The 22,436-nt window shown below is 54.9% G+C and overlaps 1 long non-coding RNA gene across 1 annotated transcript; it reads right to left on the bottom strand.

The window, feature by feature from the left end:
* Positions 1–20,387: 20,387 nt before the first annotated feature.
* Positions 20,388–22,177, bottom strand: LOC128311981 (uncharacterized). The gene is made up of 3 exons (XR_008290760.1): positions 22,083–22,177; positions 21,751–21,896; positions 20,388–21,424 (listed from the first exon to the last, which is right to left on the bottom strand). It is a non-coding gene; the product is annotated as an uncharacterized LOC128311981 (long non-coding RNA).
* Positions 22,178–22,436: the final 259 nt, after the last annotated feature.

The raw sequence follows: 22,436 nt of genomic DNA, 5'->3' as shown, positions 1-22,436 counted from the left end.
GAACCCGTGCTGTTTACAGACACTGGGGAACTTCTACACTTGTAGGGGAGAAAAAAAAAAATCCAAACTTGATTGGGCCAAAAATGAGAATTACTAATTATAGTCGCTCACAGGAACGACCTACCGTTTATGCCTAATTGCGGTGCAGTCCAATAACAATTATGCACATCAATAAATGTGTCAGATTTACTTGGTTGTAAGTTTTATTTGATGGCAACACTAAAGCCCTGTTGGTGGCTCCTCAGACTTGAGAGGCCACGGCCACCCCGCCTGGGCCCGTTGGTCCCTTCTGGAAGGGAGGAGGACGTTGGTGCTGGAAGGGAAGGGAGAGACGGGAGGGGAAAGGAATGTCTCTCTCCTGTGCCGCAGTGTGTCTGCCCTGGCAAGCTCCGGGAAAGCAGTCTGGCAGGGGATCTTCGCAGGACGTGCAACGTCACGAGCCTCCCCTCCTTTCCTCAGTGCCAAAGGCAGCGTCCTAATTAGAACATCCATAACCCTCAGCATCTGCTCCAAGAGAATTCAGCTGCTCTAAGATGGAGAAGTCCATTAACTTTATTGCACAAAACGTCGGACGTGCTTTTAGACAGAGGATCACTGCCAAGTGAGACAAACTGCCAGGACCTGCCAGAAAAGCAGGCCAGAACTTCCTGCAGGCCGCAGCTGGGTCGTGGGGACTCGGTCCTCTCCCCGCCCCACGCCCTGAGTGGCACTGCCTCACGCAGGAAAGCTGGAGCCGGGGGAAGCTGTGATTTGCAAATGCAGGTGCAGCCCGAGCAGGCCGGCCTTCCTTCCTCACGCGAGCCTGCAGCCTGCTGAATGTCAGTGCCATCTGACTCCCAGAATGCATCAGGATTCCCACCCCACGGTCGGGGCACTCATTCCTACAGCGGCAGGAGCTGTGTTAGCTGGTGTCACCAGAGGCAGTGGAGCAAGGTGGCTAAAAATGAGCTTTGGAATCACATATTTCTGGGGCTGAATCTCAGCTTGGCCGCTTACGGGTCGCCGTGTGAGCTCGCGGACGTGGTTTGACATCCCCAGGCTGTTCTGCTAACGCGGGCTGGGTAATACCCACCTCGAGGAGGGCCGGGTGAGACGATGCCATGAATGTTTAGTGCTGTGCCCGTCACATAGCAGGCTCGGTAAACGAGAGCACCCCTTCCAAGCCCCCAGCATGGACATGGAGAGGGGCCAAAACCCACCACGGGTGCAGGGGAGGATAAACACCATTTTGCTCAGACAGCCCTGGGTTCTGATCGCGGCTCTGTTGCGTGCCTTGGTCCCCTGAGCCCTCAGTTTCTTCATCTGTAACATGGAGCTGGTAATCCCTGTCCCCCTTTCCTCACAGGAGAATCCAGAAGATATGGAAGTTCTTGGAGACCCAGCAAGGGGATGCTCCCCAAGCAGCTTTGTTACTCTTGTGATCTGGGCTGTCAACCTAATGTCCAGTGCCTCCTGGGAAATGCTGGGCCCTCCCCAGCACCCCAGCCCCCCAGCCGCCAATCCGTCTCCACCTCAGCCCTCTGCACCACAGCCTTCCCACCTCATCTGGGCACCCCAGACCCCACGGGGAGCCACCGCAGACCTCCCAGCCTTCAAACATGCCTCACCGAGTGAACCTCCTGGGTGTCCTTTCTCAGATTCAGATTCTTCCTAATATGAATAATTAGCGGAAACAGTCCGAGGGGGGAGGCAGAGGCCGTAGCAACCGACCCTAGTGATTTCCAAGCCTCGGGGAGAGCCCAATTTCGCTCCAATCCGGGTGCTGTAAATTCCCATCAAGCTAAGAAAATATAGTGCAATTTAGAAACACTGATACGGCAATAAAACACAGATCTCCGGCAAATGGAATTCAGCAACATCTAAAAATGGAGCCATACATTACTCCGCCTGCAAACTCCCTCTGGGAACATAATGCTGGGAGATGCCGGGGGTACTTTATGTTCAAGTTGATCTTTCTTTTCCAGATGAAGGCAGGGGCCACCTGCAGCTGGGCCCCAGCTGACCCTTCGGGACAGGCCTCGTCCATGGTCCAGTCTGCTGGATCCAAGGTGAGCCCCCCTCCGGCCAGAGAGGACCTGTGGCCTGGCCCCGGTCACCCAGGCGCTGCTGGAGGGAGCATTCTGGAAAGGGTAGGAAAGGAGGGAGGAAGAAAAAACTCACCTCATGCCAGTGAGTCCTCACAAGCAGCCTTCAAGGGAAAAGTGATGGTTCCTACTTATCAGATGAGGATATTGATGATGGAAAATATGGAGACTTTCAAGGTCACTCGGGGGCAAGTAGTCAAAGCTGGATTTAAACTCACATCTGTCTGCCTCTTTCTATCCTACGTGCTGTCTTCCCCCCAGCTCAGGGCTCAGGCTTCCATTCATCAGGGGCTGAAACTGAGCCACACACCGCGGCTCGCTGCCTTCCAGGGGTGGAGGTGGGGCTGCTGTCCACAGATGGGCTTGTCATGAGCTCCACCCTGTAGTCCGAGAAACAGGAAGAAGTACACTTGTATAGTCCCCTGCCTCCTAAACACAAGGTCGGGGTACCGGGTCCCCTTGGGAAGGATTGATGGATATAGGGCAGACCCATAGCCCCCAGTAAGCCCAACACCTTCACTTCACCAGTAGGGGCTGGGGCGGGCGGGGGGCGGGGCGCTCCATTTGCTCTCTGGCCTGGGGCACACCCTCCCCTTCGGCACACTGCCTCCTCCGGCAGACTAGCCAGGCCAGTCTGCTCACGGAACACATCTGTCCCACCCTCTCACGTTCACACGCGCACACACACTACTCGTTGCAGACTCCACACTTGGCATGGCTCGTGCCTCCACCAGACCTCGAGCGCCACGGGAGCAGAGACACGTGTGCGTGTGGCCCTGGACAGACCCCAGTCAGCAACGCTGCTAATGATTGCAAAGCTCTGAGGACAGCTTTCTCATGCTCCCCCGGGCCCTGAGCTCGGTAAGGACAGAAGAATTACAGGGGCCTCCCTGGAACTTTCATGTTAAGAATTCCAGATACGGAATCACACAGGGCCGGGGCTGACTTCCAACTTGCCATCTACCAGCTGTGGGACAACGTGCAGAAGTCCCTTAATCCCTCTCTGCCTCAGTTTCCTCGTCCATCAGAGGCAACTGACAATGGGGTCCTTCCTGGAGGGTGAGGTGCTGAATTTAGCGAGAGGATCCACGTCAAGCACTTACCACGTATTTGGCACATGGCAGGTGATCATAAATGTGTGAGTCAGGCCAGCCTGGGCTCTGCCGGGACAACAGACAGCCCCGATGGCGTGGTGACTCGATACGACAATGTTTCTTTCTCTGTGGTCCGGCCGCCCTCTGAGACAGCTGTCCTCCCTTGTGAAAATCGCTGATCCGGGCTGACTCGATGGTGTGGCCCCACCATTACAATTAGAGAGAAGGCCTCCTTCTCTGTAATTGCTTCAACAGAGGAACAAATGGATGGAAGGGTCATTGAAGCGCTCTTGACTGCCTCAACCTAGAAGTGACACACATTCCTTCCACGGGCATCTCATAGACCAGACCCATAACTGTCCCTAACGGCCAACAGAGTAGTAGTGTGTCCCCACCTAGCCGGGCTGAAGGGAAGAACAACTTTAGCGAGCCCCGGTAACACCTTCCGCCATACTTTTCTGCCCCCATATCCCGCTGGCTCTCCTAGACCCAGCTGACACTGTGCTCAAGACCCCACATTCCCCCCTTCGTTTCTGCCACGTGTCCTGTGAGCCACCCCGTGGCCCCTGTGGCCGCAGTTCAGCCCTGACCCAGGAGAAACGGCTCTTGCCGAGGACAGGCTATCTCTGACTGACTCCCCAGCCCTCTCCTCCGGCCCCCTTCCACTCACTGATTGAAGAGGCCTCGTCAGTTTGTTGACAACGCGAAATCCAGGCCTCCAGCATCTGATTACAGTCGTACCTCTGGCTGTCAGGGATAAATGTCTGTTGTCTCTAGGAAGATCTGTGTTGATGGAGGTGCCCGCAAAGACAGTGGTGACAGAAACGGATCCCTCCCCAGAGAGATGTCGTTTGCGGGTAAGTCGGGTATTTCCTGCTCCTGGCAGAACATGGGGCTCTGGAGATAGTGGAGGTCGGAGCAGGGGGTAGATATGTGAGGCTGCACGGGGTGAAGGGCAGGGAACCAGAAACCAGCAATGAGTGGCTTCTGTGGGAGAAGACGGTGTGTGAAGAGGACGCAGCAACCCAGAGGAGAAACTATTTAGGAGATGCGAAGCCGTCGGGCTGCAGGAGATTGGGAAGGTCCCACAAAGCAGAATCTCGCAGACCTAACGAGTGCAGGGACTAGAACACAGTGCCCATGTGGTCTTTGGAAATTAAATTGGAATCCTAGTTCTACCCTGCAGCGGCTGTGTGACCTTGGATTAATTGCTCAACCTCTCTGAGCCGCCTCAGCAAGCAAGTGCTCAGAAGCCGTGCCTTGTGAGCGTCTTAGAAAAATGCACCGAGACGGATATGAAATGTTCGGCACAGGGTGTGGCCCACAGCAAGACCTCCCCCGGGCACAAGCAGAAGCCTGGCGAGAGGGAGACAGAGGCCCGTTCCAGAGCTGTTGGGCCACTGTAGGTGAAGTTTCCCTGCCCGGCTCGCCTTCACCCAGAAGGTGCACTCATTCCTCTGCGTCTGTGGGTATCGGCTGGTAATGGCTTCTAGGCGTATTTTACAGGCACCTCCTCACCCAGGGGGCTACGTTCCCCATCTCCCAGCACCTGGAGCCGCTCGCGGCCGGTGACCTGCAACGTGGACGTGCAGAGGCCTCCCCAGGTCCTTAAGATGGGTCCAAGCCACAATGCTATCTGTGCTCCAGAGCTCGGCAGCAAGATCAGTGTGAAGCTAGGTCCCTGCTGCCTCCCTCCCCTTGCCTGGAGAGCATTTCCTCAACCCCTTATGCACCCTCAGACCCCCATCTCATGCTCTGCTTCCAAAGTATCTGACACAGACACCAAACAGGGGTCCAAGAGACGAGATCTAAGGTCCAGGGGTGGCCTGGAGCTGGCCAGGACCCGGGGCTGTCCCCGGCGGAGCAGCTAGACGGACCCGTGCCCAGATACAGCCATGAGCCCTGGGGTAAACCTTGATCCCTGGATCCCTTGATCCCTTGAGCCTGGAGGGATCGGCCCAGATCTGGTGGTTGTCAGGGCACCCGGCCCAGCTTTGGGGAGAGCAAGAGGCAAAGCAGGGAAGAAGAGGAAACTCGCAACCCTTTGGATTTCTCTATTTATTGCTTCATTCATTGCAGTCTTATCCCCATGTCCTTAAAAAGGATTTGAGGAGCTTAAAACTAAATGCACTTAAAAGGGAATGGTTGTAAAAGCAAAATAGCACAAAAACCGTGTCAAAGGAGTGAAATATTTTTATTTCCTTGGAGGCTAACTGGAATAACGAAGGAAGAGCTTCTTACTGAGATCTCCAGGAAAGCTCATCGTTGGAGGCAGGGCCCTCCAAAAGTCACCAGATCCCTGAATTCCCTGGGCAGCTCCTCTGGCTTTCCGGGTCCCTCTCCGATACCCTCCCTGGCCTAACCCCAGAACCAGACCTTCTGCCGGTAAACAGAGGAAGCGGAAGGTCCAGGCCACGTGCCGGCATTTTGCAGGGCCTAGGGAGGGTCCTCGTCCTGTCCAGGCCCCCAGTGTGCCCCGCTGTGCAATGAGAGGGTTGAGCCTGCAGATCTCGGGGGCGGGGAGGGGGGGTCCTCCCTAGCTTTGATGCTCAAGGGCTCCGTCTAAGAAAAGCAGAGGTCAGGCACTCCTGGGTCTCCGGTAGGCGGAATGTGAATTTCACGTGCCCAAGTCTCAGCCTGGGGCTGGTCACTTCCAGGGAGACAGACCCGTGATGTACGCTCTCCCATGCGATCTGCCCATCGCTCTTCGAGACGGATCCCACCACCGGCTCCAGGGGAAGGGTGAGGCCGGCATTAAGAGGCTGGCCCCGGGTCACGGGCTGGTAGGAAGCAGACTCAGGCTACGCTGATGCTTGGGTCACCTCTGACCCTAAGCTAGGGCTCTGGACCCTGCTTCAGTGCCTCCCTCAGTGGGACTCAGGTCCAGTCCGGATCCTGCTTTACTAATCTCGCCCATTTTTTTTTATTTATTTATTTATTTATTTATTTATTTATATGTTTATATTTATTTTTAATGTTTGTGCATTTTTGAGAAAGAGAGACAGAGCGGGAGTGGGGAAGGGGCAGAGACAGACAGACAGGCAGACAGAGAGAGAGATTCCAGAGAGAGAGAGAGAGAGAGAGAGATGTCGGCACAGAGCCTGACGCGGGGCTCAAACTCACGAACCGTGAGATCGTGACCCGAGTTACAGTCAGCTGCCCCACCGACTGAGCCACCCAGGTGTCCCTCACTCATTTTAGATACCACACTTGTATTCTGACTTGCCTTCTGGCTCTCAGCCCTTTACTGGAAGGGCACACACGCAGGCGGTGGGGGACGGGGGGTGGATGCGCGACATTAGATAAGACTGGGACCGGGGAGGAATTTTGGTGAGGGGGAGCCTTTCCGTACCCGTAGATGTCAGCTTGTCGGCAGGGCCCCCCATGCGATCTCAAGACCTCTGCCCTAAGCGTTTGCATCTCCCAGGACCACGGAGGCTGCCTCTGCACCTCGGGATGGCTGCAAGTCGGACCGTGCGCAGTCCTGGTGCCCTGTTGGCACAGGGGACACATAAACAGATGTGCCACTTAAAAAGCATTTCTGAGAAGGGGGGGGGGGGCGGCGGGAGCTCACGGAACTGTCAGTGCTCGGGGATTAGTGGGCCGGCTCTCAGGCAGCAGGCAGCGCCCCCCCCTCCTCGCTGCTCTGAGACAAACAGCACTTCACAAGGAACATCGTCCAGGCAGGCAGGCACAGAGTGGTTTTCTTGAAAGAAAACCCAGAGGAGGCCGTGGGAGACGTGCGGCTGTTCCCAGGGAATGGCATGTTCCGGGCGAGGCGAGGGGGGTCCCTGGGGACCCAGAGGCAATCGGTGCCCAGTCTGGTCTTGGCCTCAAAGACTAAGAGAACAGCACCCTCATCCCCTGTCATTTCAAGAGCCCAGATCAAGTCCAGTTACCACATGCTGGGCCATGAGGTTGGTACTGTCTTTATTCCCTTTCTACAGCTGGGGAAACGGGGGCTCAAATGGGAGGAAATAGTTAAGACTGGGGTGGAGAGCATGGGCACTGTAGGACCACTGGTGGGTTCAAATCCTGGTTCTTCTATCTTCTAGCTGTGTGTCCTTGGGCAAGTCCCATGACCTCTCTGAACCCCAATTTCCCCCCCTGTAATAAGAGGGAAATAATAGTACTTCTCCAGGAGGTCACTATGGGACTTAGACGAAAAATTAATTGACACATCAGACCTATTAGTCCTCGATACACAGTCGCCCTGGCTATTATTAGATTATTCAGGTCAATTCAGCTCAATACCTATTGACCACTTGGATGAATTCATCACGTAGTCACAATAAGCCACTTCTTTTCTCCTGGTTGGTGAAAATGCTGAATGTTTCCGCCTTGGACCACTTGCTCTGGTGTTAACGTGGATGCAGCCACTGGACCGTATAAAACCCCGGGAAGGCAGGGTCACCGGAAGTCATTGCCCCCTGCACCCACCTCTCGCTCTACCGTTGGAGAAGGGGTTGAGAGCCATCCACACGCAAGGCTCTGCCCATGCTGGTCCGCGGGGCACCTAGGGGAGGCCCCAGGCAAGCGCAGGACGTGAGAGGCTGGAGGTCTGCCCCCAAGACCAGATGTTGGGGTAAAAATGTGGCGCTGTGGGGGCAAGTCAGAGTTTGGAAGTGGACCGTAGGAGGTGGCAATCAGAGGTGCGTTTGGGGGAGTATGATGTCAGGGAGGAGCCTCAAGGATCAGAGGTCAGAAGTGAGCCTTGAGAGGGCAGAGCTGGCAGAGGGACCTAGAAGGGAGAGCTTAAATGGGATCCCTAGAGGCCAGCTGTTGGAGGTGAGCCTTTGGCGGGTCAGGCTCGGAGGCCAGAGGTGGAGGTGAGACGCTGGGTGTGTGTCTCTTATTTTCTTAATCCTGCTCTAATGAACTATCACAAACTTTGGGTCTTTAAAACACCAAATGCATTTTCTTTCTCTCTCTCTTTTTTTTTTTACTGTTTATTTTTGAGAGAGACAGAGACAGAGCACAAGCAGGGGAGGGGCAGAGAGGAGAGGGAGACACAGAATCCGGAGCAGGCTCCAGGCTCCGAGCTGTCCGCACAGAGCCCGATGCGGGGCTCGAACTCACAGAGTGTGAGATCATGACCTGAGCCGAAGTTGGACGCCTAACCGACTGAGCCACCCAGGCGCCCCACCCAACGCATATTCTTACAGATCTGGAGGCTGGAAGTCGGACGTGACTTCACGGGGCTGAAGTCAAGGTCTCATCAGGGCTGGTTTGGGCCCGTGGCTCCAGGGGGAATCCACTTCCTTGTCTTCTCCAGAGGCCACCCACGTTGCTCAGCCTGTGTCCCCTTCCTCCGCCTTCAGCAGCAGGGCCTCCCCAAAGCCCTTCCCCTCTGTCCCTTTGCTCTGTCGTCATCCCCTCCTCCCTCCCTCTCACGAGGACCGCTGTGGTTACATCAGGCCCACCCAGAGAAGCCAAGATAATCTCCCTATCTCAACACCCTTAACGGGATCGCATCTACAGAGGCAGTTTGGGCATACAAGGCAACAGGCACAGGTTCAGGGATTAGGACGAGGCCATCCCCGAGGAGCCATTATTCACCTACTACAGGAGGTGGGGGACTGGTCGAGAGCCTCATGTTGTACAGAATTCTAATGAATGAGATCCCTCAGGAAGGAAAGAGCATGGGGCACCGAGGACACGTCCCTCGGGGGCTGGGGTCAGTTCAGGACCACAAGGTCAGGACTCTGGGGGCCGAGCCCAGCCCCGGACTCAAGCAGGGCCTGAGAGGGTGGTGGCTGAGCCCAGGAGGTGAGGAGACGGCCAGGCAGCCGCCACGGGAGGCAGGGCTGGGTCACACCCAACGGCTGCTTTAGCAGGTCCAAGCTGCAGGGACCGGCTTCTGCCCACAGCATCTCGGTGGTGCCACTGGGCCCAGGGCAGGTGGGGATGGGGCCACAGAGGCTCAGTCCACAGGGTACCAGGTCCACACCCAGCCCAGGTTGCCCACCCACTCCTGGTACCAGGAATGGCCAGTCCGCTCAGGAATCTGCTGCTGGTCCAGAAATGCTGAGCCACCCCCAGCAGTGTCTTCAAGACACCTTGGACATTAGAATATAGGGTCTGTGTCCCCAGAGACTTCTATCTCTCCTGCTCTGCCTAGCATCTCCAGGAGCCCAGAACGGGCTCACCTAGGGGAAGAGTGGCCCATCTGATCCAGGTGTTTGGCTTTCTTGGAAGGTCCCTGAGGTGGGCCACAATAAACTCTTTCCCTGTGTCTCCATTTCTCAATCTCTCCCTCTCTCTGTCTTTCTCCGTCTCTGTCTTTTCTCCTTTCCTTTCTCCTTCCCTCCCTCTCTCTTTCCTTCCTTCCTTCCTTCCTTCCTTCCTTCCTTCCTTCCTTCCTTCCTTTCCTACCCAATCTCTCCTACCACAGTCAAATCAAGAATCTAAGGTGGCTTCAAACAATATATACACTGAATGAACATTGAGGGAAAGAGAAATGAGAACAGGCAAATTCAGAGGAGGGTCGGGATAGAAACTACAAACCATAAGTTACTACAAGGAATTTGGTTCCAGGCCAAAGCAGAAGGAGACGGGATCTGTTGCTGGATTTGGCGGGTTGGGGTGGGGGTGGGGGTCCACAAAACAAAAGCAAACAGGTGGCACATGTGCTCTTGGTCTGGAGACACACAGATATCGGAATGCTCTCAACGACAGCCAGCCTGAAAAGCCCACCCTCAGAACCCTGCCCAGACTCTGTAGACTGGCAGTGCTCTCTGGGCCCGAAGTCCCACCCCCTCACTGGACAGGTGGCGGGGATCCAGAGCCCGGGCCCTGTCCCCGGAGATTCAGCTTCCCTCCCTGGCCCTTCCAGCTGGTGCCCAGCTGATAGGGCTGGCGCCTCCTGTCCGGGGAAGTCGCTGTCTTGCCCCCTTGGACTCACTGAGAATCGGGATCGGGGAGGAGGGCAAGGGAGGCATATGTACTGAGCTCCTCCCGTATGTCAGGCATCCGCAATATTGATTTAGACCTCCCAACCACTCTTGCCCACCTGGGTCTTTGCTGCTCCCTCTGCCTGGAATGTTCCTCCACCCCTTTGCCATTGGACAAGCTCCCAACATCCCGCATGCTGTTCCCTCGCTAGAGGTCCCTGACCACCTCTACACCATGCTCCCCCCCGGTTCTCTCTCATAAACCATTCCTTTTCCTTCCGTAGCATGATCACAATTTATGATGCTTTATAAACGGTTGCTAAGTACACGTGTCTGCCTTTTCTTTTGTGCTCTGCTCTTCTGAGTGCCTGCAGCACTCATGGGAGCGCCTGGCACCTAGTAGGTGCTCAATAAATATTTGTTGAAGGAAGAAGAGATTATTTCTGTTCATCTGATGATGCGTCTAGGGGAAATCATCAACCTGTTCAAGGTCACGCGGCAGGAAAGAGCTGGGGCCCGGATTTGAGCCCCAGCGATCTGGCTCCCAAATCCACTCTCTTTCCATAGCATTAGCTGCCCTGAGGGGAGCCGACCCCAGCCAAGGATGGGGGTGCGGGAGGAGAGGAGGGGATAGCTGCTGAGGTCTCCCGACAGCTCCGGGATGGAGGAGAGAAGAGCTATTTGGCTTTGAATCTGTCCTGCCACTGCGAAACGCATTGCAAGGAACATTTCCTGCCACCTGTTATTCGTAAATTCTGGAATCATTTACTGAGCGCCAAACACTGAGCTCAGTGGCAGGGATCCGACAGTGAGTAACACCAAGACCCAAGACGCCGTGGCCGTGCCTCGAGACTTTTCGATCCCGGTGGGCGCTCCCAGACCGGCTCCCTGCGGGGTGCGGCAGAGGGCTCGAGCCGGCCGGCAAGGGCCCATAGTTAATTCTTCTCGAATGTTCAAGCCGGCTGTTAAACCGAGCCATCATTAAAAACTGACTTCTGTAAACCAACAACTAAACAAACTATATTATGAACGAAGGTAATAAATGCTCAACCGTCATCAAGGCTTCGTTATTTGACCGTCATCCGTGACCGTGAGCTTATTCACATCTACCGAACCCGGAAACACTGTATAAGGGTGTGTCGCTGAGGGTCTCTTCCCAATTCTGAGGGCAGTGACATCACATCGGTGCTTCGACATGGAGCGTATTTATACCATGGAACTCGGCAAATGCCTGTACCTCATCAGGGGTTGGTTGGGTTGAGTTGGGTTTGGGAACCAGTCGCGAAACACAGCATCCCCACTGCCCACTCCCTGTTTCATAGACTGTCTTACGCTCTCTTGGCCCTTAGCTGGCAGCCGATGGGCTGCGGTGGTGGGAGGTGGGGACCTTGGCTATCGCCTCCTCCTTGGCCTCTAGGTGAGCGTGCGGCCATGCAGGAACCTCGGTTCTCTGCCTCCTCACGTCCTCTGAATAAAGTCTCAGCCTGGCTGCTCTGTCCCCAAACAGCTGTTCCCGCAAAGCTTTCAGGGCTTAATTTCCGATCATAGACACAGCTGGACCGCAGCTCCCACGCCGACATGTAACCAACTTTCACTTTACTCACATTCTCAGGAAAATTGACGATTTTCTGCCGTTTTATTACACTTGACGATAATTTAAAAGGCAGGTTTAGTGCATTCATAAAACCGACTTTGCAACAAGCTTGTGGCGGTAGAAAAATATATTTGGCCGGGGCCTCCCGTTCGGAGTCGCCCTCCTCAGAGCCTGGAACCCCAGCCCGCCGCTGTCCCACGTCCGGGAGGTGGCAGGCCGGCCTGGGTCTTTACGCGGCAGTCCCTGTCTCAGCCCCAGCAGGCCACCCCCTGTCTCCCTCCCTGACCACCTGCTCGCTGACCATCGCTGCCGGGCAACTTGACCCAAGTTCTAGGGCACGCGTGCCCTGAACGCTCTGCTGAGGCCCTCCAAGGGCCGTGCTGGCTTCCGAAAGGGAATTTATAGCTGGCTAATCAAAGCTTAATTACAGCAACTCAGCGGGCTCCGGCAGGAATTCAGGCCGGAATGGTTTTGCTGGGAAACTTTTTACGAGCTTAAGCAGAAGCAGCAAATTCGCAGGAATGAGAGGAAAATCGTCTTACCTTAACCGTGTCCCCGAGCTGGGACTCTGCAGTCACCCTGCAGAACGTGGTTCCGGGAGGATCAGGGAAGGGGAATGGGGGTGTGGGGGCAGCCTGGGTGTGGTCCCCTACGGTCACCGGGCTGGACCCATGTGACTCTCGCTTCTGCCACTTTCGAGGTGAGGAACACGAGGTGGCCCAACGCCCCGTCTCCTCGCGGCTGTCCACACCCCTCTATCTCTGAGGCTACTGGTGGCTCACCATACCGCCATGTGACCTAGAGTCTCTCCTGATTCCTAGGCACCTCCCTCACCTCCACTCTCGATGCCTTCTACGTGCTGCTGATCAAGAAACTCTCCTCTCCTTCCCCACCCCACCCCACCCCACATGTTAAAACGCCTCTGCTCTCCGCAAATCTCTAATCCTTCATTCAACCAACTCCTTCTCTCTTGCTCAGCCAAGGACCGGCCTCCCAGTTCCCAGAAAAACCATAAGTGTTAGGAGTGCCTCCAAATCCTCACTCTCCTCTGTAGCCCTGTACCCCCACCTTCCTGCGTGCACATCCCTCCCTCTAAGGCAAAGCTACTTAGAACCAGTAAGAACCAGAGAAAACTGGGTTTGAATCTTGTGACTGCCAGCAACTAAAATGCACTTTCTAAGGCAAGTAAGTTAGTCTCTCTGAGCCTTAGTGTCCTTGTCTGTAAAATGGGAACAATTAAGATCTTCAACACAAGGTGGTGAATCCATGTACATTTCAATTTTTTTTTACATTTATTTATTTTTGAGAGACAGAGAGAGACAGAGCACAAGTGGGGGAGGGGCAGAGAGAGAAGGAGAGAGAGAAGGAGACAGAGAATCCAAAGCAGGATCCAGGCTCTAAGCTGTCAGCACAGAGCCCGACATGGGGCTTGAACCACGAACTGTGAGATCACGACCTGAGCCGAAGTCGGACTCTTAACCGACTGAGCCACCCAGGCGCCCCAATCCATGTACATTTAAACACCACCAACACACGGCAACATTCAACAAATGATGGGTATTAATTTAACTATAAAACGGTCAGCAGATATGTATGGAGATTCGAGTTGCCCCCCAAAAAGAGAGTCTGGGGTTCTAGAGCTTTTAGGTCCCTGTGTCTGTCATTAGCAGTCAAACCCAAAAGGTGTTGGCTCTGAGGCCAAACTGGGGAGAGGGTAACCCAAGGGTACCAAGGTGACGGCAGAATCAACAAGGAACACAGGGAGCCTGGGTGGTTCAGTCGGTTGAGCGTCCAACTTCAGCTCAGGTCATGATCTCACCACTTGTGAGTTCGAGCCCCGCACCGGGCTCTGTGCTGACAGCCGGGAGCCTGCTTCCGATTCTGTGTCTCCCTCTCTGTCTCCGTCCCTTCCCCACTCGTGCTCTGTTCCTCTCTCTCTCTCTCTCTCTCTCTCTCTCAAAAAAAAAAAAATAAACATTAAAAAAAATTTTTAATTAAAAAAAAAGACAAGGAACGCAGAAGTTGGAGGCCTCAGGACAAAGAAAGGCAGGGGCCCCGGAGGTGGCTGTGGACAAGCAAGGCAGGGGCTTCCCATAGACGCTAGGTGACAGCTAGTAACTCCCTGGGGTACAAAGCAGGAGGGAGAGGCTGAACAGGGCTTACTTCACTCGTCTGTTAAAATAGGCTTCAGGAATGAATCATCTTATTCACAAATTGAGAAAGGACGAAACACGCTTCGTGCTGCCCTCGCCCACGTGGATGCTTCTTTCAACTTTATGAACTTCTCTGACAATGAATAAAACCACTCTGGCATGACAGGCACCCGTATTATTCTGTGCGCATTCCTTATTCCTAATGTCATCAATTACAATAATCAGATAACTGTAACACCGGGCTGGAGCAGGGATGCTGCTGAGGGGCAGACGTGCGAGACCACGGCTCTCCAGAACCACTCGCTCGTGCTTTTAAAGCACCAGAAGATGGCTGGGAAATGTGATTGCCCTTAAGTTTTAAATTACCCTGCCATCATTAAAATAATCTAGTTCATATTCATAAGGCTGTGATTATATTTTACATACCCAGTAAACACTTGGTGAGAAAAACCCACAGTGCTGCAAGCAAATAGAGGTTCGATCGGGTGGTGTCAAAACGCCGAGACAGGGACGCCTGGGTGGCTCAGTCGGTTAAGCGTCTGACTTTGACTCAGGTCACGATCTCACGGTGCGTGAGTTCGAGCCCCGCGTCGGGCTCTGGGCTGATGGCTCGGAGCCTGGAGTCTGTTTCTGATTCTGTGTCTCCCTCTCTCTCTGCCCGTCCCCCGTTCATGCTCTGTCTCTCTCTGTCTCAAAAATGAATTAAAAAGTTAAAAAAATTTTTAAAAAACCCAAAACACCGAAACAGGTTGACCTGAAATCATCTGGGAACAGAGGTGGAGGTGGGTCACTCTCCACGGAACGTGTCCTGTGCCTCTGAGGTGGGTGGTGGTGTGAGTTTTTGAAAGGATGCTAAGCAGATAAGGAAGAGAAAGGATAGGGGAGGGGAAGACAAGCCCATCTCTAAAGCCTCCGGAATGGTCCGTGGCCCGTGTCTCTGGGTTACCTCCACCCATCTGCCCCCTCGAAGGTCACCACCCATCACAGGGCGTGCCTAGCACCACGCGCCGCATGCCGGGATCCCCCTGAGGAGCTCTTTTTGCTCTCATCTGACAGATAGGGAAACTGAGGCTCAGAGAGGTTAAGCGATTTTTCCGAGATCACACCGTGCATAGGGAAGTCACGCTCCAACCCCAGGTTTGTGTGACGCAAAGTCCACGTCCCGCTCTTCTGTTTAGGTGCTTAGTCCAAGGTCACATGGTCGTGAGTGGCAAGCTGTGTGACATGTCTGCCCTCACCACATTCAGGCACCTCTTACTACGCCCTGTCACGTCGTGATAAAATATCCTTGGCATTCGGGGGAGTGTCTTCTGTGAAGCGCCAAGGGCATCGGGCACAAGATCTGGAACCCAGCATTTTGTAAAACTCCCTGACTTGAAAAACATACATATCTGTTTCCTTTTTGAAAGTTTTGGGGCGCCTGGGTGGCTCAGTAGGTTAAGCGTCCTTTCAGCTCAGGTCATGATCTCACGGTCCGTGAGTTCGAGCCCCGCGTCGGGCTCTGTGCCAACAGCTCGGAGCCTGGAGCCTGCTTCGGATTTTGTGTCTCCCTCTCTGTCTCCGTCCCTCCCCGGCTCATGCTCTCTCTCTCTCTCTCTCTCTCTCTCTCTCTCTCAAAAATAAATAAACATTCAAAAAAAATTTTTTTTAATTTTTAACAGGATGCTTTTGGGGATGCTAGCGAGGCTCCAGAAAGCCCAATAAATGACAACCCTCTCCTCCCCCCGGGTTGAGACAAATGGGGGTCAGAACACCAGCTTTAGTACACAAAGAAGGCGGTGTAGACAGAAGAGCCTATCTGTAGACAGACGGGTGGCCTATCAAGACGAACCGCCTGCACTGAACCTGCATTTTTGGGACTCATCTGTGCCCCCTACACCCCGTGCACCAACAAGTCCTGTTGATTCTACCTCCCGATACCACACTCAGGCTCGCCACCTCTCCCCATCCCCGCGGCCTCCCCCTGCCCAGGTCACCACGCTCACCTGCCCGGACACCCGTCTGTCGCAAGCCCCCCGAAGCACAGATTCCTGGTTCCCGATTCCTCCAATCCATTCTCCTTCCTGAAGGACGTTTGAAAACACAAATATGATCATGTCTGAAAACCCTCACCATGGTTACAAGGCTGAGCAGAATCTGACCCCTGTCCACCCGCCCCTTTACCCTCGTCTCCTCTACCTGCTCCCCTGGCACTGGGCCATCTTGTCAAACACACCGCTGAGGTTTGAGGGAAGGACGTATAGCTCCTTCTTTCCTCCCACGTCCAGACTCAGATTCCTGTGTGAGTCCGGTGAGAGGGGAAAGGGCCGAATGGAGCAAGTTCCAGGCTCCCAAACACGGGAGTGTCTCCTGCTCCCTCGATCGGAGCCGGGAGGAAGGACAAGGGGACAGAAGGACAAGGTTGCTCTCTCTGGGGTAGACGGTTCCTCTCCCTTTCCTAGCCGGGGAGGAAGGTTCTCCCTGAGACCTCAGGAGGGTCACACATGCTGTTCCCAAGACCAACAAAGTGCTTCCACCCCGATCCCCTTACCTGCCTCCGTCCCCCTAGTGCGGGCACCCAGCTTAAGAATCTCTTGCTCTGCGGAGACTTCCTGATTCCCCAGGTAAAGTATCTCATTGCTCCTCACATTCTTCTTAAATTTTTTTTAACATTTATTTATTTTCGAGAGAAAGAGAGAGACAGAGCGTGAGTGAGGGAAGGGCAGAGAGAGAGGGAGACACAGAATCCAAAGCAGGCTCCAGGCTCTGATCTGTCAGCACAGAGCCCGACACGGGGCTCGAACCCACGAACCGTGGGATCACGGCTCGAGCCGAAGTCAGACGCTTAACCGACGGAGCCACCCAGGCGCCCCTCTCACATTCCTCTTAGATTGTGCGTCTCAATTCTTACCAGACACATACCTGAGACAGCTGTTCTTTAATGCCTGGGTCCCCTTGAAGGGCAGGATCCTTGCTTGACTGCGTCTCTGTGACACCCCCAGGCCCTCAGCTTTAGGAAGCACTCATTCACCGTTGCCGGGTGATGGGCGAATGAAGTCTTCCATACCCTCCATCCATCGGTGCCAGCGAGGACTGGCCAGGACACGAGGCAGTAACAAACAACCCCAGGGTGTCAGGGCCTCAACACAAAAATCTAGTTCTTGCTCATGCCAGGGGGGCTCTTGACAAATCATCTGGGTCCTTGGCCTTTCACTCTGAGGCTCAGGTTGACAGGGCAGCCACCGGTGATCTGGAGCATTGTTGGTCACTGCAGCAGAGGACAGGAAAGCAGGGCGAGTTGCACGCTGGCTCTTAAAGCTTCTGCCTGGAGATTACGGGTCCCACATCTACTCAGCTCCACGGGCCAAAGCAAGTCATGTGACCGCCTCTACCCTTACGGGCTGGACGAGTCCCGTCCTATCCTGTGCCCAGAACTGGAAATATCTGACGGACAATGTAATGACCACTGTCCGCTCAGTCCCCCATACCCTCCCTGGGCCTGGCTCTTTGTTGGCACTGGGCACAGACGTGAATCCCATTCAGTGCTCTCTAGACCTGAGCCGTCCAACCCGGTGGCCACGTGTGACTTTCGGGCGCTTGAAACGTGGCGAGGTTCAAAGACCTCCTGTGACAGAAAAAATTGAAAATGCCTCATTCCCGGTTTTTAATTTTGATTACATGCTGATACCTGGGATCTACTGAGCTAACTGAAATATAGTATCAAATTCAGTTGTGTCTGTTTCTTTTTACCCTTTGCAACACAGCTACCGGAAAATTTGAAACTACACACGTGGCTGACCTTTGTGGCTCATATATCTGTTGGACAGCGCTGCTCTAGAATGTCTGATCCCAGCTACGACGTAGCCAGGAGCAGGACTGAGCTTACAAATGGAGTCAAGTGGCCCAGCCAAGGGAGAGGAGGGAGCCAAGGAGGCGCTCTTGTCCGCGGAGAAGTGTTAATAAATATTTACCGAGCCCTTTGACAGTGCCGAGGGAGAATACAAATCAGCCCCAGCAGACGCTGAGATGAGCCCCCCCCCCCACCCAAGGGCTGGGGGCCACAGGCTACAGCAGTGCGGGGCCGGCCGGCCTGCACCTACCCCTGAGTGGCCCGCCAGCCCTGTTTACAGAAGCCACGAAATACGACAATCTCTCACTATTGATTTTGTGCCTCTCCCTGCAACCGCCGCCCTGGATAACTCACATCGTATGGATTTTTCTATAAACCCCCAAATTAATATCTGCAGCGGGAGGGAATATACTGCCGCTGGATGAGGTCAAGCCTCCTGGCGCGCAGCCTGTGGCTGCCCCTCCTGGACCTGGGGCCACAGCCTGCCTGACCTCTGCTTTGGAGCGGCTGACAGGCTAGGTGCACAGAGGCGAGGCGGCTGGCCCACTCCCCCATCCCCCAGGGATCCCCAGCATGCTGGGCTGGAATGACGTTGTGTATGCGCGTGTCACCCCAGGACCCTACGTTCACTAAGAAGAGAGTCCGCGGGAAGGGCGGGGAAAGGGTAATATCTCTGCCGTCACCGAACTCGGGTTCGCACCCGGTTCCACCACCAACCTCCTGTGTGACCTTGGGAAGTTAGTTAACCTCTCTGTGCCTCTGTTTCCCAAGCAGTTGAATGGGGATGAGAATGACCATTACAGGCTTGTCATGAGGATTATTTTACTTATCCGAGAAATGCAAAACCACATAATTACCACCTGGATAAGAGCTATGAATAAGCAAGGTGATGATCGAAAGAATAACTTGGGAGGGGCGCCTGGGTGGCTCGGTCCGTTAAGCATCCGACTCTCGATTTCGGCTCAGTCATGATCTCATGGTTTCATGAGCCACATCAGGCTCTGTGCTGACAGCGTGGAGTCTGCTTGGGATTCTCTCTCTCTCTCTCTCTCTCTCTCTCTCTCTCTCCTCACCCCCACCCGTGCATTCCTCTGTCTCTCTCTCTCATTCTCTCAAAAAACAAAAAAACAACCTGGGGAGGTCACTTGAGGTAGGGTTGTCAGGGAGGGTCTCTCTGAAGAGGTGACATATGAGCTTAGACCTGAAGGGTAAGAAGGAGCCGTGCAAAGAGCTGGGGAAGAAGCCTCCAGGCAGAAGGATCAGCAAGTACGAAAGCCCAGAGGGAATAATACAGGAGACGTGGTCATGTGCACGGCACATTTCCCTGCAGGGAGCAGGGACCCCAGCATGTGAAGTCCCCTCTCTGCTTCAAGGGTAACGGAGGAGGCCTGGGGACAGTGGAGAGAGTTCAGTCCCGCAGGCTCCCCTGCCCTGGGTCCAGCCCCAGACTGGCCGGGAGCCCTCTCTGCTGGTTTGGGGGCCCAGGGAGGCAAGGTGCTGTCCTGGGGAGCTGGAGAGGAGCAGCGGGGAAAGTGGGAGGCAGGAGAGGAGGTGAGGTGAGGTGAAAGCAGAGAGGCAGCCAGGCCGGGTGTCCAGCCAGCCAGCTCCAAGGACCAACAGTGGAGCAGGGAGCAGACACGCTCATGAAAAATGAATAAACTCCCCCAGCTCAAGCCAAGCAAACACTGGCTGCAGACGTGTCTAATCCAATTGTCCTTAATAAAACTGCTAATTGGGTTTCGGAGTCTCCGTGGGGCCTGGCGGAGCCGGTGGGCTGCTTAGTGCTCCCCCGCTGCTCCTCGCACACAGTCCCTGCTCTGCTTCCGCGAATTCACCCAGCGTGACACTTCAGGGATATGGAGGAGGGGGGCGAATTAGGGCCAAAGGAATTCTCGCGACTGGGCAGGTGCGAGCATGTGCTTGGGTCTGGGTGTGCACGCGTGGGGGGCCCCCCGGTGTGCCTGTGTGCCACGTGAACAGGACGCGGCTAAGGGTCCAGGTTCCGGAGCCACGCCTCCTGGGTTCCCAGCTCGGCTCCCCACAGCCCTACACCACTTCCTTAACCTCTTGGGTCTCAGTTCCCTCATCTGTAACGTGGGATGAGAATCACAGTGCAAGCCTCAAACCACTGCCCTGGGCGCTCAGTCCAAGCACCGTGCTCGTGGTCTCAAGCACCCGCACTCTGATCTGCCCTGCTGGCCCTGCCCCGACCTGGTATTGGGCTTCCGTTTTCCGTCAAGCACTTTTGTGCCTTCTCTGCTGGGCCTGAGCCAGCTCGCTGGGTCACACCCCTTGGACCTGTGGAGTGTGCACCAGCAGCCCGGCTGGGGGCAGAAGCCAGCGCAGGCACTGGGAGAAACACTTTGTGCTCATTAACACGCTCGCTGCTGCCTTGCTCTGCAGGGCAGGGATCAGTAGATCCATTCCAGAGGTAAGGAAAAGGAGCTCAGAGAGGGCAAGTGACTTTCCCGGGATCGCACAGCTAATTCCACTGACATACTGAAAAGGACACTGAAAGACTAGGAGGCTGTAGAAAGACACGGGGTAGAGCAGATATGACTGCATCTGCTTTGTTTTTTATTTTTTTTTTAATGTTTATTTATTTTTGAGAGAGAGTCAGGGACAGAGTGCAAGCCGGGGAGGGGCAGACAGAGAGAGGGAGACACAGAATCTGAAGCAGGCTCCAGGCTCTGAGCTGTCAGCACAGAGCCCGACGCGGGGCTCGAACTCACGGACTGGGAGGTCGTGACCTGAGCCAAAGTCGAACGCTTAACCCACTGAGCCACCCAGGCGCGCCTTAACTGCATCTGCTTTGAGCAATGAGAGGACCCGAGGCACAGCCCCTATGACAGAGGCCAGGTGCTGGACTGCTTGTCCATGTGGCCGCTGAGCCCCCAGGACGGTAGCAGAACTTGCAGAAGAGGAAGATGAGAGTCAGATGCAAAGTCATCAGGAGGCCTCCCCCCCCCCCCCCCCGCCCTTCCAGCCTCTTTAGCTTCCTTTCTTTCATCCTTTCTTTCTTTCCATAACCTAACACGTACTGAGCACTGGGGTTCCAGCAGAGAACTAGATAAATCAGCCCCTCCCCTGGAGGGACTTACATTCTGGTGGGGGAGCGACTATTTTATGAAGCAAATAAATAAAGAGAACTCCAATTAGCGGTAAGTCCATGAAGAAAAGAAGGAAGGGATTGGACTGGGTGTCTAGGAAATAGCTCCCTGCACAGGAAGCCGGTGATGGGAAAGAGCCAGCCATGGAGGGAACTGGAGGAAGAGTGGTCCAGGCCGAGGGTGCAGGCAGGACAGCGTGCCCTAGCGAGAAGGAAGACTTGGGAGGTTGCCAGGGTTAGAGCATGAAGGGCCTGGAAGGGGCTGGAATCCATTCTAGTTACAATGGGAGTCCACGGGAGGCTTTTAATCAGGGGAAAATGTATACCTTGATTCGTATTTTAAGAAATCCACTCCAACTGCTGTGTGGACGACGGACTCTACGGGGCAAGAAGAGAAAGAGGAAGGGCCAGGGGGAGGGAGGAAAAAGTTAGGACACACGTGAACAAAGCAGGGTCACCAAGAGTGTGAAGTTCCAACATCTCCCTGCGAGCTGTGTGTTTATATCCATCACTCATTCATTCGTATTCACATTTAGTGAAGGCCTTTGGACCAGCTGCTCCCCTGGGTGCTGGCGAGACAAAACTCCCTGCCCTCGGGCAGATTCCATTCTAGAGGGAGGGAGCAATCAGCTCTTGCGAATACATAAGCTGTCAGGTGGTGGCAGGTGCTGGGGAGGAAAACAAAGTAGACAGGCGGGTGGGGAATGGGCGCAGGGAGAGGTTGTCATTTGAGATCAGGTGGCTGGGAAAAGCTTCACGGAGATGGTGACACGTGGTGAAGCTCTGCATCGGCCGAAGGAGATCTGGGGAAGGGCATTCTAGGCAGAGAAAACAGCAAGTGCAAAGGCCCTGGGGGAGGAGTGAACTTGGTGTGTTTGAGGACTAGGGAGGCCAGAGTGGCTGGCTCAGCGTGAGCAGGGGGAGAAGAGGAAATGAGGCCTTACAAGGGATGGTGTCTCTCACAGTCCCATCTCCTGCACTGCAAGGTACTGACCGTTAGGACCACTCCACAGATGAGGTATGGGAGAAGTGGATGAATGAAGTGTTGGGCCTACGGTCAGGTTGCAGGATCCTGGACTTCAATTCTGGCTGGTTCCAAAGTGGGCGCGCTTAACGAGGATATGTCGCAGCCATCGCTGGCTGTCATACCCGGGGAGGGACGAGATGGGGGATGACCCCCGGTCACCCAGCACACAGAATATCAGCCAGCTGCCATTACTTTACTATTGGCCCCATTTTATAGGTAAGGGGACTGAGGCAGAGAGCAGTGGTCAGCTGCCTGAGGCTGTGCTGCTGGAAAGTGCTGGAACTGGGCTTCAGACCCACCTGTCTGATTCTGGTGCCACATTCCTGCCAGCTGTTGTAGAGCTTGATCCCTGAACGTGGGCCAGGGTGGCGCTCAGTCCAGGCAGAGGGGGGCTAATAGGGACAGAATGAAGCACAGACTCCAGCGTGTTAAGATTCAGCCTGCGACCCCGCCCCCCCCCCCCCCCCCCCCGCCGGTCTGTTCGTCTGTCTGTCCGTCCAGCCTTCTACCCGACATGTTTAGCTGACTCTGTATGTCTGTAATGCGCCCCTGCTCCGAGCCACAAGGGCTTCCTCCCAGCTCGGGGGCTGGCACCTAGGGCTGACCCCTCGGGTCACCTCCCTGCCACACTCCTCCCTCCAGAGCCAGCCAGG

The sequence above is a fragment of the Acinonyx jubatus genome, chromosome C1 (genome assembly GCF_027475565.1).
Source record: "Acinonyx jubatus isolate Ajub_Pintada_27869175 chromosome C1, VMU_Ajub_asm_v1.0, whole genome shotgun sequence".
NCBI classification, from domain to species: Eukaryota; Metazoa; Chordata; class Mammalia; order Carnivora; family Felidae; genus Acinonyx; species Acinonyx jubatus.
The sequence above is the reverse complement of the archived record's forward strand: the minus strand, read 5'-3'. Positions and strand labels throughout refer to the sequence as shown.